Consider the following 13141-nt stretch of genomic DNA (forward strand, 5'->3'; position numbering starts at 1 on the left):
AATGGGAAGAAATGAAAAGCGTTAAGTTTTAAAGACTGCCTTGTGCAAGGAATGGGGATGAGAGGGGAGAGAAAAGGGATCTACTGAGGAAACGAAAACTGTGCCCACTGGTGGCACCGCGAGGAAAGGGAGGAAAGACCGTAGCAGCCAGAGAGGAAGGGGGCTGGTAGGGTCGGGGTGGGAACCTGGGTCTGAGGCTGAGTCCAAATAACTGCTATCCGGTTATGGAGGGAAGCGATGAATGCCGGGGAGTCCCGAGTCAGATAAAAGCCTGTTTCTTAGGCCTCGGGGGTCCCACTCCTGCTGAGATAGCACCGACCAAGCACCAGTGCACAGGTCGCCACACATTCAAACTACTCGGGATTCCTAGGTAACCGCCTCCAGCAAACCTCCACTTTCGGGAGGGCCGCCGGGCCCCGCCCAGTCCGGCCCCGCCCTTCGGTGGCCACGTATCGGCCCCTTCCGGTCTTGCGTTCCCTCCCCGGGGATGGGAAAGCGTAAGGGGCGGGACTTAGAGCTCCGCGGTAACGTCACTTCCGCTCCATGTCTCACTCAGGGGGCGGGGTTTGTGAAGGCGAGAGGAGCGGGGCGGGGACGAGTGGTTTCGCGGAGCTGCTGAGTGATGCCAGAGTTAAGGTGTGTAAGGCCCCTGGTGCAGAGATGGAGACCAGCACAAAACCTGCGGGAAAAGGTTACGTTGAACTGAAGAGCGCTGACTCAGAGGGCCAGGGGTCCCAATAGAGGGAAGCAGGGGAAAAGAATGGAAAAAACTGGGTCTGACAGAGCTTTCCTCCAGGAACAAACTAAACTAACAGTAAATCGTACCCATCCTGTGTACACATCATTACGTTTATAAGGCTATTTAATACATATTCTTATATTTGAACAGCGCAGCCTCGTGAGTGGTCACCCTCTCTGCTCCAAGCTCTACTATAATTCTGGGGCACTTCATTACGTGAAGTACCTATTCATTCGTTCATTTAACATATTGAAAGCTTTTTATATATCAGTACTGTTCTGGACACTGGAAATATATAGCAGTGAAGAAAACAAATATCCCTTGTTCATGGAATTTGTAATATGATGAGAAGTAACCGAATAAACACATGAGTAAGTAAATGTGCCTGAGGCTGATGAATACTGGAGAGTAAGAGCAGAGAAAGAAGATAAACAGTGTACTGGAGGGGAAGTGAAATTTTAGATAGTATGCCTAAGAAGATTTCACTGAGGTACTTTTGAGCAAAGGCTCCAATGCAAACCTCCATGAGATAATGGAACAAGCTACTGTGATCTTCAAAGGAGAGTTAAGTGTTCCAGATAGAGGGAACAGCAAGTACAATCACTCCAAAGTGGGTATCTGTCTGGCTGTGAAACAGCAAGGAGGCTAGCGTGACTGGTACAGAGTGAGATGGGGAGAGTGTTGATATAGGAAGTCAAAAGTTAGGGGGTGGGCAATTATATAAAGCATTGTAAGCCATGGAAAGGCATTGAGATGGAGGGTTTGAGCAAAGGAATGCCATAATGTGACTCAATTGTTTTTTCTTTAAATCACTGTGGATACCATATTGAGAATAGACTGAGTGTGGCAGAAGTATAAGCAGTAGGCCAATTAAGAGGCTATTCCAGTAATCCCAATAGGAGATTATGATGTCTTGGATCAGGGAAGTAGTGGTAAAGATGGTGAGAAGTAGTTGGATTCTGAATATACTTGGGAGGCAGAACTTTCAGGACCTGTTGAAAGTTGGGATATGGAGTGTGTGTGAGAGAGAGAGAGAAGAGTCAAGAAAAATTCTAGTGATTTCATCCTGAGCAATTGACAGGATGGAGTTGCCATTTTACTCAGCTGGGGAAAATGGTGGAAGGAGTAGGTTTGGGAGAAAGATCAGGAGTTCAGTTTAAGTTGTGTTTAATTGACATCTAAGATATGATAGAAGTATGATAGAAGTATCTGCAGTTCATAGGAGAGTTCTGGACTAGAAATATAAACTTGGGAGTTGTTAGCTTATAAATTTAAAGCCAGGAGATGAAATGAAATCATCAAGGGAGTGAATTATAGACAGATAAGAAAAGAGATCTAAGGACTGAGCCATAGAGTATCCTAACAATAAAGAGGCTAAGAAGGGGAGAGGAATGCAGAAAGAGGGAAGGATCAGCTAGTAAGCTAAGGAAGAAAACCAAGAATGTGTGATAGCTTGAAATCCAAGTGGAGGAAATGTTTCATTGAAGAGAACAGACCATCATGTTAAATCCTGCTGATAACTCAAATTGGATAACTAAGAATTGACTATTGGGTTTAACAATGTGGTCATTGATGACTTTTAAAAGAACAGTGTTTTTGGAGTAGTTGGAGAGTATAAGCCTGATGGAGTAGACTTAAAAGAGAAGGGAAGGAGGAATTGGAGACAGCAATTTTAGACAACCTTTTCAATGGGTTTTGTTGTAAAGGGACATAGAGAAATGGGTAGCTGCAAGGAAAGATAGAATCGCAAGATGATTCTTTAAAATCACAGCACACATTTTTTTGTTGTTGGGAATTATCCAGTAGATAGGAGAAAGCTGACAATGCAGGAGAGAGATGGGAAAATGTTTGCATCTGAGTCCTTAAGTGGCCAAGAGGGAATGGCCTTAGATAGCAGGAGGAAAAGTTCATTATAACAATAGCAGGGAAAGCAGACTATATACTGGTAATTGGGTAAGATAGTGATGGGAGTTGGGGAAGTTCTCTTCTAACTGTTCCATTTTCTCTGTAAAATAGTATTGTAGTCAGCCTACAAGATAGCCTCTGATGTTCTCCACCTCCTGGTGTTCACACCCTCTGTAGTCCCCTTTTACACTGTACCAGGGTTGGTCTGGTGACCAATGGAATATGGCAGAAGTAATGATATATCACATCAGAGATTAGGTTGTAAAGATGCTGTATTATGTCTCTCTCTTTCTCTCACTTGTTCCCACTCTCAGATCACTTGCTCTGAGGCCATTTATGTCACAAGCAGCTCTATAAAAAGGCCCACATGGCAAAGTACTTCTGCCAACAGCCCTGTGAATGATCGTGAAAGTGGATCCTTCAGCCCCAATCAAATATTCAGAGACTATTGTCTTGGCCAACAACTTGACAGCAATCTCATAAAAGACCCCGAGCCAGACTATGCACCCAGAAACTGTGTGAGATAATGTTTGTTGTTTTAATATGCTAAATTTGGATTAGAAAGTGATAACTAACACAGATAGGAAGCAAGTTCATCGATTAAAAGTATAGAGGAAGAAATGTTGGAGGTTTGAAGAAGGAAAATAAAGTACAAAATAGTTGTCCAGAAAAGTAAAATCAGAGACCTGTACAATTGCTAGATGGCTGTGAGGACCCATGTGAGATTCATGATTATGAATTTAAAGTGAGACCAGTCAGCATTGTTGATTGTTTTTCTTCAATTGAATGGTTACAGGCAACAGTAGTAGAAAAATTAATTTTAACCAGGGTTGAGGTTTTACCAAAGTATTACTATCAGGCAAGAAATGAAGATTAGGGAGTTGAAGAGAGTTGAAGATTAGTGCAAGGAAGCAATTAAATGACTGACCATGGAACTTAAAATGGGTAATGTGGAACAGGAGGACAATTGGGATGTAAGGGGCACTGTAAAGTTAGTAGGATCAAGAGATTAAAGGCCCCAGTGGAGATCTAAGGTTTGTTAAAGCAGGATACTGGAAAGAATGCACCGAAAAGATAAGAGGGGGGATGCTTGAAACTGAGAGTATGGAGACACTGCAGATTGGTCCTGTCAAAGTCTATGGTGGAACTAAGAGGAAGATTAAAAAACAAGATCATAGAACTTCTAGTTGCTTCTAGTCAAGCACTGGTTGAAATGTCCCCAAGGTTATCAAAATCACCAAAATATATGACAAGAATAGTGTTGGTGAGAAACAGGAACAACAGTCTTCAGGGAATTTTGAGAAAAGACCCGGAGGTTAGTAGACAAGAATAACTTGGAAAGCAGTGAGTGGTATAGCCTAACAACATTAGATTCAAAGTGAGGGGCGAAGCTAAGGAAAAGGAGGGAGAATGGTTTATAAATAACCAAGTAGCAAGAAGGTAACCTGTTCCACCTCCACCCAGATGGGCAAGGAACAGAAAAAAGCCACCCCTTGGGGCACCTGGGTGGCTCAGTCAATAGGGCATGCAACTCTTGATCTTGGGGTTGTAGGTTCAAGTCTCACGTTGGGTGTAGAGATCACTTAAAAATAAAATCTTAGGGGCACCTGGGTGGCTCTGTCAGTTAAGCATCTGACTCTTGGTTTCAGCTCAGGTCACGATTTCACAGTTTCATGTATTTGGCCATACTTGGGATTCTCTCTCCCTCTCTGCCCTTCCCACACTTGTGCTGTCTCTCCCAAAATAAACAAATTAACTTAAAAAAAAAATTTTTTTAAAGAAAACAGCCATTTCCCTGAGAGGGCCAGAGCGAGATTGATGTGTATTCCTACACACACACACACACACACACACACACACACACACACAGAGCCTTCAACACTGGGGAGAGTGTGATTAGGTAGCTCCTTGCTCTCTCTAGCTCTCTCTCTACCTCAAGGTCTATGCATCCCGCCAGTAGTTGTGCCAGTGGTTTCATATGAATCTGTACTCTTGTGATGTCCACGGAGCTCACATCTTGGGCTCTGCTCCCATTTTCTGACCTTTTCACATGGTTTATCTTCTCAATGGCTGGAGTTTCATTTCTCAGCAAAGGGATCTGTTTGCTCAGGAACATCTGTTTTCTTCAGAAACTTAGAAGAATGAGTGTTTCTGGCACCAGAGTCTTGAGGTCTACACCCCAGAACTCACCAGAGCTGAATTATCTCTGATGTATATGGCTGGGGGATCCCTGGCCATCTCTGCACAAAGCCCTGAGTCACTGGGTCCTTGGCAACAGTCCACTCCACACAGAACCAATTGTTTGATGAGCAGTAAGAGGCAATTTGTTGTTTGTTTGCCACTGTGCTATTTGTGCCTGACTGACCGACACCGGTAACAAATCAGAAAACTTGATCACCAGTTAGTCCAAAGAGCCTACCTCAAAGAGATGGGAAACCTGCCTATTCCACTCTCATGGGGTCTGGATGGGATCTGGATGGGATCTAGATGTTGGGAACTCAACCCCAGGCAGCTGAATCATGCCCACTTTCACTCTCTTGCCCAAACTTGAGTTGGATTTCCCCAGGACTAACCAATGTTCTGGGCTATTTCCTGAAAGTAGACCATAGGACTGTCCTTCTTCGATCTTCCTCCTCCTTAGCCACCTCTCCAAATAACCTTCCTAACTGGTATATAATCTGTGAGGGTCCTTCTGCTTGCCTGCACAGACCAGGTTTTTGTAGCAACAATTCATTGTAAATGGCACCAGTAGCAGATCACTCAGTTGTCTCAATAGCATCTGCCATACTGATCTTTGCAAAAGATTCTCTAATTTTATCATGGATACAGAAGTCTTTTCTCCTTTCTCTTGATGAGTGATTTAAAAAAATTAACATAGCAGTCTCAGCGTCTCTCCACGGTATCAAATACTCTTCTAGGATGGACACAGGGATGCACTTCCCAGATCCCGCTTCAAGGAAGGACTTGCTGGCTCAGCTTTGGGGAATGTTGTCATTTTTCCAGCTGTCAGCTCCTTCAGGGACTGCTTTGGCTCCAGATTGTTGCCCTGCCTTCCCTTTGAGGAACAGCCATATCCAGTGACTGACCGATATGGGGATATAAAGGCCCAGAGGTTTCTGCCTAAGTTGGAACAACTCTGATGGGTCATCATTTCAGCTCCAGAGCTCCCTGTGGGGTCAGCTGAGGCTGCCTGGCCCACATCACGGCTTGACTTCTCCCTTGCCCACTCCTAGTCCATCCTCCTTTCCACAGGTGTCCATCTCAGGCACACTCCCTGATAAACATCCTGGACAGGAAATTCTGTCACAGAGTCTACTTCCTGGAGAACCCAACTCTGACACCCTCTGAGGGTTGTTAGGCCTCAGACACCGAAGCCCTGGCAGCTCTCAGACCATCTAAGTCCTAGTGCTAAAACCCATAGACTTCTGATCATTATTCTTTTCTTTTTCATCAAAGACACCTGCAATATTTCAAGGATAGGGTCTAACCACAGTTAAAGTCCTTCTTCCTATTCCCTGTTGACACGTTGTAGCCTCTGGATTAAGCTAACTCTCAAGACTTTCTCTAGATAGCCTCTAGACTTTGTAAATATGTGAGCTAATGAAGCTCTTGTTAATGCCAATTTGCATTAGGTCTTATACTGTTGGTAACATAAAGAGCTCTGAGATACGCAAAATAGAGGGAGTCAGTTGGTCAAGAGAGGAGAACAGAGCAGATAAGCAGAAAGATTTAGAGTTACCTACAAAAATTGATTCCAGAAACTGCCCCAGTGTTTGAGCTCTCCTATTCCAGATCCATGCAATATGCCTCTCCTCTGATGGCAACTTCACGGGGATATCTGTTCTGTGAAGCCAGAGAAGTTTCACTAAGGACACTGCTTTAACATAAAGCAGCTTTGGCCAAAATGAGTTTAATCTATCTATAAATTTTTATCTGTATTATCCACCATACTTTTGACTGTTTTAGAAAATGTACTCCTAAAATATAAAGGTTGCAATCATTAAACATACTTTAAAAATATGTCGCAGGTTCTTAAAGTATGTCAAAAGAAGAATTTTAAATATGTTTTCTAGAATAAGTAGCAAAGGACTCAAGGTAACTATTTGGAGAAAAACCAGGCCATTGATTTTTCTGTGTTCTGTTTTGATTGTTAATAATTCACTATTAATAGTCACATTTTCTGCATCCCAAACTTCTAGGGACAGCACATTAGCAGTCTAGAGAACAGAGCTTTGGATACAAACTTGGATTTATATTCTAGCTCGGCAATTGACTGTCTGTGGTCAAATCACATAATCTGAGTCTTTGTTTCTTCATTGTAAAATGGGAGCAATCAGGATTTTTCTGTGAGAATTCAGTAATATATATGAAATACATGATATATAATAGGTTTTCAATAAATGCTTATTTTTTTACTTTTTTTATTATTTTTTTTTTTTAGGAATCAAGATAGAAGTCATCTCTTCTACCTTTAGAAGATTTTGATTTGTCTGCCCAAGCCTCCCTTCGATTTTGAAGTAGGTAATAGACTGCCCCACCTCTGACTGTGAGGTTAGGCACATGGCCAAGCTGGGGTGGTATTCTATTCTGGTTATAATGATTGATCCAGAGCTGTGCATGTGACACAGCCTAAACCAACCACAGTCCTTCACCAAGATTTTTTTAAAACTAGCTTCATCTAAAATATCTCTGGATGACAAGAAGCACAGTCACCATATGTTAACCACTAGCTACATGTGGCTATTTAACTTTAAACTATTTAAAATTAGATAAAATGTATAATTCATATAATTATAAAATTTATAATTCATATAATTCAGTCCCACTAGCCACAATGTAAAGTACTGAATAGCCATGTGTGACTGTTAGCTACTATACTTCACAATGCAGATACAGAACATTTCCATCATCACAGAAAGTTATGTTGGACAGCATTGATAATCTATAGAATCTGGCAACCATCAAAAACTATAAGAAGGTTTGAGAAAATGAAGCTGACACCAAGAGCTAAGCAAGGGATGAGTAATAACCAAAATGGCTTTTAAGTATCTTAATTCCAATTATTCCAGCTCCCTTCAAGATTTTGTTACACGGTACAAGAAATTTTTCCCTTTTTGCCTCAAATAGTTCACATTGAACTATCACAGCCAAAAAGTGTTGACAAATCAAGACAGCAAACCAGATGCAGAATCCTGGAGGGCTAACTTGGGCAAAGAACTCTGAATAAGACAAAGCTGAACCCTACAAGTACCGCAACAAGGGGTGAAAACTTTGGCCTGTCTTCAAGGTCACCTTCCCTATAAGGGGTCCTCTTTTAAGAAAATGTGTTTCTCCCCCTGTTTTGTCTTGTGTAACATAATCCATCTTAGTGGCCTTGGACTCACTATTGGGGACCCAATCATTCTCTTGCTGGTTAGGCTTTGTTTTTTTAGGTCCTGTTGTCTGCCTTATCCTTCTTTGTTTCACATCTTGTTTCAGAGCCTTCTTTTATTCTACTGACTTTTTACATCGGTAGGCAACCTCTTTCTGGAGTATAATGTATATAAACACTAGACCAAGAAGCACAGGCTGAGTCTGGACCTTGCCAACTTACAAAACGTGTGACTTTGAGCAGGCGACTTAGCCTTCCTGATCTTCATGATGATCTTTAGGGAAAAAAAAAATACCTGCCACAAAGGGTTGATAGAAGATTAAATAAAATAATAATTTAAAAGGCAATTTGCAAGAGGCAATGCAAATGTATTAGCAATTATACTTGCTTACAGATTGAAATGTATCTCTCCCAACTATATTTAAGCACCTATATTGTGCTTAAATTGTGTCTTCCTTTCCTTTCCAATGCGCCGCCTTTCCTCTTATGCCACATCCCACTCCTATTAACGTCTAGAACATGGAGTGGTCTTCACACAGTGAGGAATTATTAGATGCTGGCTAGCTGATTTGCATTTCTGTGCCTCCCCCACTGGGAGGAGGGAGAGTGGGGGAGGGAGAGAGAGGGAGTGTGACAGCAAATTCTTCCCTGGGGGCAGGACAATGGTTGTTGGGAAGACACCATTTGAGGATCTAGAAGGGAAACAATGAAGCTTTTCATGAGTTGGGGGGAATTGTGGCTCCCCCAGGATTTTTCAACCTGTTTTTATTTGAGTACTGAAGCTTTACAAGAACAGAACTCCAGAGATGTCCTCTAGAATGTCCTCACTACATCTTAAATAGGTCTGTAAAAGCATGATCTTTGCAACACTTTAATGCCAATTAATTTCCCTCCTTTGTTCCTCTGGAGAGTTGCTGAATAGGGCGCGTTCAGCAGCCATGGACACAAGCCTGAGTTCCTCCCAGTTTCTGAGGGGGCGGGAATTCTATTCAGAAGTCAAATATTTACTCTCAGCATAAAAGGCATGGATGTTTTTCCGTTTGCCAGCATGGAAACAGGCGCATCTCCTCTCTGCCTTACTGAAATTCACCCAGGACCCCTTGCTGTCCCAAGATCATGTACTTCTCCCAACACACACCCCACTTTTTTGAGATACCCTATGTCTGCAGAGGGCTTTTCCTCTGAGGGACTCCTCACATTCGAACCGTTCAGGATGAAGGCCCTGAAAAGAGCAGGAAGAGCCTTTTGACCCAGTCTCCACTTTCTATTTGATGTTTCTCAGAAGTGACCTGGAGTAAGGCTACCTAGGAGAACTTTAAATAGGAAAAGGAAAGACAAAATGTCCTTTGCCGGTGGGGGGTGAGGGGGGGTGGTGGTACATTTCTTGCTGTCCAGATCCCCAAAAAGCTTGTTTTGTTCAAAGGGAGCTAGCTAATCTGTCTCTTGTTCAGTGGTTGCTAGAGCAGCTAGGCCCTGCCTCCTTTGAACACAAAGCCTCACACAAATTCCTTGTTTCCCAGGCAATGCACTGCAGTCCTACAAATTCTCTGGCTGATGTTGGCATCCTGATTCCTCCCTCTCTCTCTGTTCTGGCAAATTGAATTTATGTCAGGGACAACTCCAGCACCATTCACATACAGGTTTATGGAACCAAGAATCAAAAACAGCTTCAGCAATAATAGAGGGTGTCGGGGGGTGGACAGAGAGGGCCACCTTATGCTCTGGAGCTTAGCCAGAGAGTTGGTGCTGGGGGGTAAAAGATTAGACCAGGACGAAGACTCCAGCACAGGGGAAGTGGATTCCTATTGCTGAGTTAGGGAGGTGGTCAGAAGCCCCAGCTTTATTGGTGATCAGCCTGCAGCTCTAATCCAAGCTCTGCCACTGAGTAGCTACAGGACTTCAGCAAGTTGCTAACTTCTTGGAATTTTAGATTTTCTTGTTTGCAAAGTGGGGTTATCATGTCTACCTAAAAGGGATATTAGGAGAATTAAAGGAACAAATAGATACACTATGCCTGACAGAGTACAATGAGGAGTAGTTTACACACACACACACACACACACACACACACTCACAAACACACCTATATTAGTTTTTCATGCTGTATAACAAATAGCAACAAATTTAGCAGCTTAAAACAATATATACTTGTTAGCTTACAGTTCCTGTGGGTCAGGAGTGCAGGCTTCACTGGCGCATCTGCTCAGGGTCTCACCAGACTTCAGTTCAGGGGTTGGCTGGCCAGCATTCTTCTCCGAAGCTTGGGGTCCGCTTCCGGGCTTCCGTGGTTGTTGGGAGAATTCAGCTCCTTGTGATTGCAGGGCTGAGGTCCCAGGTTTCTGGCCACCTTTTGGCAGAGGGTCGCCCTTGGCTCTGAGAGGCCACTGGCAGTTCCTTTCCACCTGGCCTTTGCCCACCACACTGTTTACACCTTCAAAGCCAGCAGGACAATCCCTGTCTGGTCTGCTGAGCCTGAGTCTTCAACAACATAACCTAATCAAGGGAGTGGCTATTTTACTGCCTTTGCCATATTCCATCAGCTAGAAGCACACACGTTCTGCATTTGTGTAGTGAACTTTTCTGGAAGTTTCGAAGAAGTCAAAGGAAGAAGAGTTTCACAGTGTAGCTGTGCGAGCTGGTTTTTTTTTGTCTTCAGCCCCCCCCCCCCCCCCCCCCCGCCCAGCAAGTGGCTCTCTCGTCCCTTCTGTCCCTTCTTTCCTTGACTTCTCTCCTCTCTGCCCGTCCCCTCCCCAAATTCCTGTTTATTTCTAAAGCACAGCAGTTTACCTTTTTGTTCCTTAACTTTTTATGCTTAAGACCTTAACTTATACTCCATGTGATGTATTTAAATTTTTCCTTGCTAAAGAAAATTCCCTCTCTAAGAGGGGTTTTGGTTCCATTTATTTGTTGATAGATTCTTTTTCATTCTGCTACTGAAGATTGTTTACAATCTAGTGGAAGAACAGATATGGCTCAATTAATGCCAGGAAGTGAATGGAGAGAAAGAGAGGAGAGGGCTAAATATAAAAACCACCACTGGTATTATGGTATTAATCAAGCCAGAACCTCTCCAGTAGTATCATCAGTGCCAGCACAATCTTCCTGGATTCTGGAGACAAAGAAACAGGCCAGATGGGTGGAGACATTTTTAAATCTAATGGTCGAATTATTAAAATTGGTACTTATATACCAATTTGTGTGTGTGTGTGTGTGTGTTTTACCTCTTCTTGCCTCTACTATAAAGTAACATTAGGAGTCCTGGGTTGATCATTACATAACAGGGCAAGTTACTTATCTTCTCTGTCTCTCAATTCCCTCATCTAAGAAATGAAGAAGTGGGACAAGGTAAATCTCAGATGTCTCTTGCTGTGGAGTAAATCTACTGTTCTGCCATTCCTGCTAGACCTTCAGTTCTTTGAAGGTGGAGCTCATATTTACACTTCCCAATTCCCCAGCCAGCAATTGTATTTCCTTCTCCCCCTATTTCCCATAGAGGTCTGTGTAGGGTGCTGACTTATTCAAAATCACTAAGTAACTGCTTCCTGTCCTGGGGATGGAATACTTGTGAGTTTAAGTAGGCAGGTGTGCGTGTGTGTGTGTGTGCATGTGTGTGCGTGCTGGGGGCTCCATTCTGAGCCTTGGGGCCCTATCCAGGTGCTCAGCACAGAGGTGTGAGTACAGCAGGCCAGGGCTGTCATGGGTGCAGGGATGAGGAGTTGGGATCCCAGACCCCCAGAGAAGGGGCCAGATGAGGAGCGGCCAGAAGCAACTCTGTGTAGCAGAGCCAAGAGGACTGGGCCATGCTGCTCAGAAGAGGACAATGCCTCTGGAAATGCATCTATTGGAAGTGCTCAGAGGAGAGAGGGGCACAGGTCTTGACTAAGCAAGGGCATTACTGTCAAGCAGTCCATCAACATCATTTGTTTGAGCAGCCACATTAAGCAGAGCTCAGAATTGGGCCCTGCAAGGAGACTCTTAAGAATGAAGAGTTATAGTCCCCGCACTGGAGAAGCTCCCAGGCTAATGAGGATATGGCCACAGTAACATTTTCTGATCTAAGAGTGGGGCATGAAGACTGACAAGTATTAATGGACTTAGAGGAAGAGACGTAATATTTATGATCAGGATATCCTTATGAAGTTTATCATCAGTAGTAAGATGAGACAGACATACCCATAGAACATATGGAAGGAGAAAACTAGGTAAGCCAAGACAGGTGGCATAAATGTTACATTATGTATGAGAATAAGTTGGCTTGATGGTTATTTTATGTCTCTGTAACCCGATTTCTTATCAGTACCGCCCCCCAAAAGTGAATCCCATTTATTTCTGGGAATTCACAAAGAGGTGCTTTATCTGTGCTCACAAACTAGTCTATTGTCTTGCAGTCATTATTTGGTGCCGTCTGTGCACTCACTCCTCTGCCCCAGCTCCCCCTTCATGGCCATCCTCTATTGCATCCAGTTGCTTAAGGTGCCCCCCTCAAATTCTCATCCATGCAATATTCAGCAACTGTTTGCTGAGAACCTACTCTGCACCCTGCCCTGTATTAGGCAGTAGGTCTACAGAGACCAGTAAGCCATAGTTCTTCAATAAGAGAGCTCTCTGTTTTAAGGAAGAAAGGTACATAAGCAGATACCATAAGCTTCTGTAGGCCTATTCATTTTAAAAAGACCTGAAGCAAGGGGCACCCACATGGCTCAGTGGGTTAAACATCCAACTCTTGACTTTAGCTCAGGTCATGATCTCACAGTTCATGAGTTTGAGCCCTGCATCGGGCTGCTTGCTGAAAGTGTAAAGCCTGCTTGGGATATTCTCTCTCTCTCTCTGTCTCCCTCTCTCTCTCTCTCTCTGCCCACATATGTGAGCTTTCCCTCTCTCTCAAAATAAATAAACTTAAGAAAAAAAAAAGACCTGTAGCACGATTGCAAGGGTGCTGGTTGGACACTCGGCCACAAAGCAACTGCAGTGTCTTCATGCCCTTACAGCTGCTGTCACCTGCCACAGAAGCCACTCACAGCCCCCCAGGCAGCAGGGAAAAGCTAACTATTAGTCTATCCTGGTAAACTCACTCTGACCCGACTATTTTAACATTCTCTTGAAGTGTCTCAGTCACTGCTTAGACA

General features: G+C 43.5%; 1 protein-coding gene across 12 annotated transcripts in view; it reads right to left on the reverse strand.

Annotated features, from left to right (window-relative positions):
- Positions 1 to 479, reverse strand: part of CCDC15 (coiled-coil domain containing 15) — a 97149-nt gene extending 96670 nt beyond the window's left edge. For all 12 annotated transcript variants that reach the window (XR_008290585.1, XM_027036844.2, XM_027036846.2 and 9 more), the window contains exon 1: positions 186 to 479. The gene's annotated coding sequence lies outside the window, so the exon portion shown is untranslated. The remainder of the gene's footprint in view (positions 1 to 185) is intronic.
- Positions 480 to 13141: the final 12662 nt, after the last annotated feature.

Source organism: Acinonyx jubatus, chromosome D1 (assembly GCF_027475565.1).
Source record: "Acinonyx jubatus isolate Ajub_Pintada_27869175 chromosome D1, VMU_Ajub_asm_v1.0, whole genome shotgun sequence".
Lineage (NCBI taxonomy): Eukaryota > Metazoa > Chordata > Mammalia > Carnivora > Felidae > Acinonyx > Acinonyx jubatus.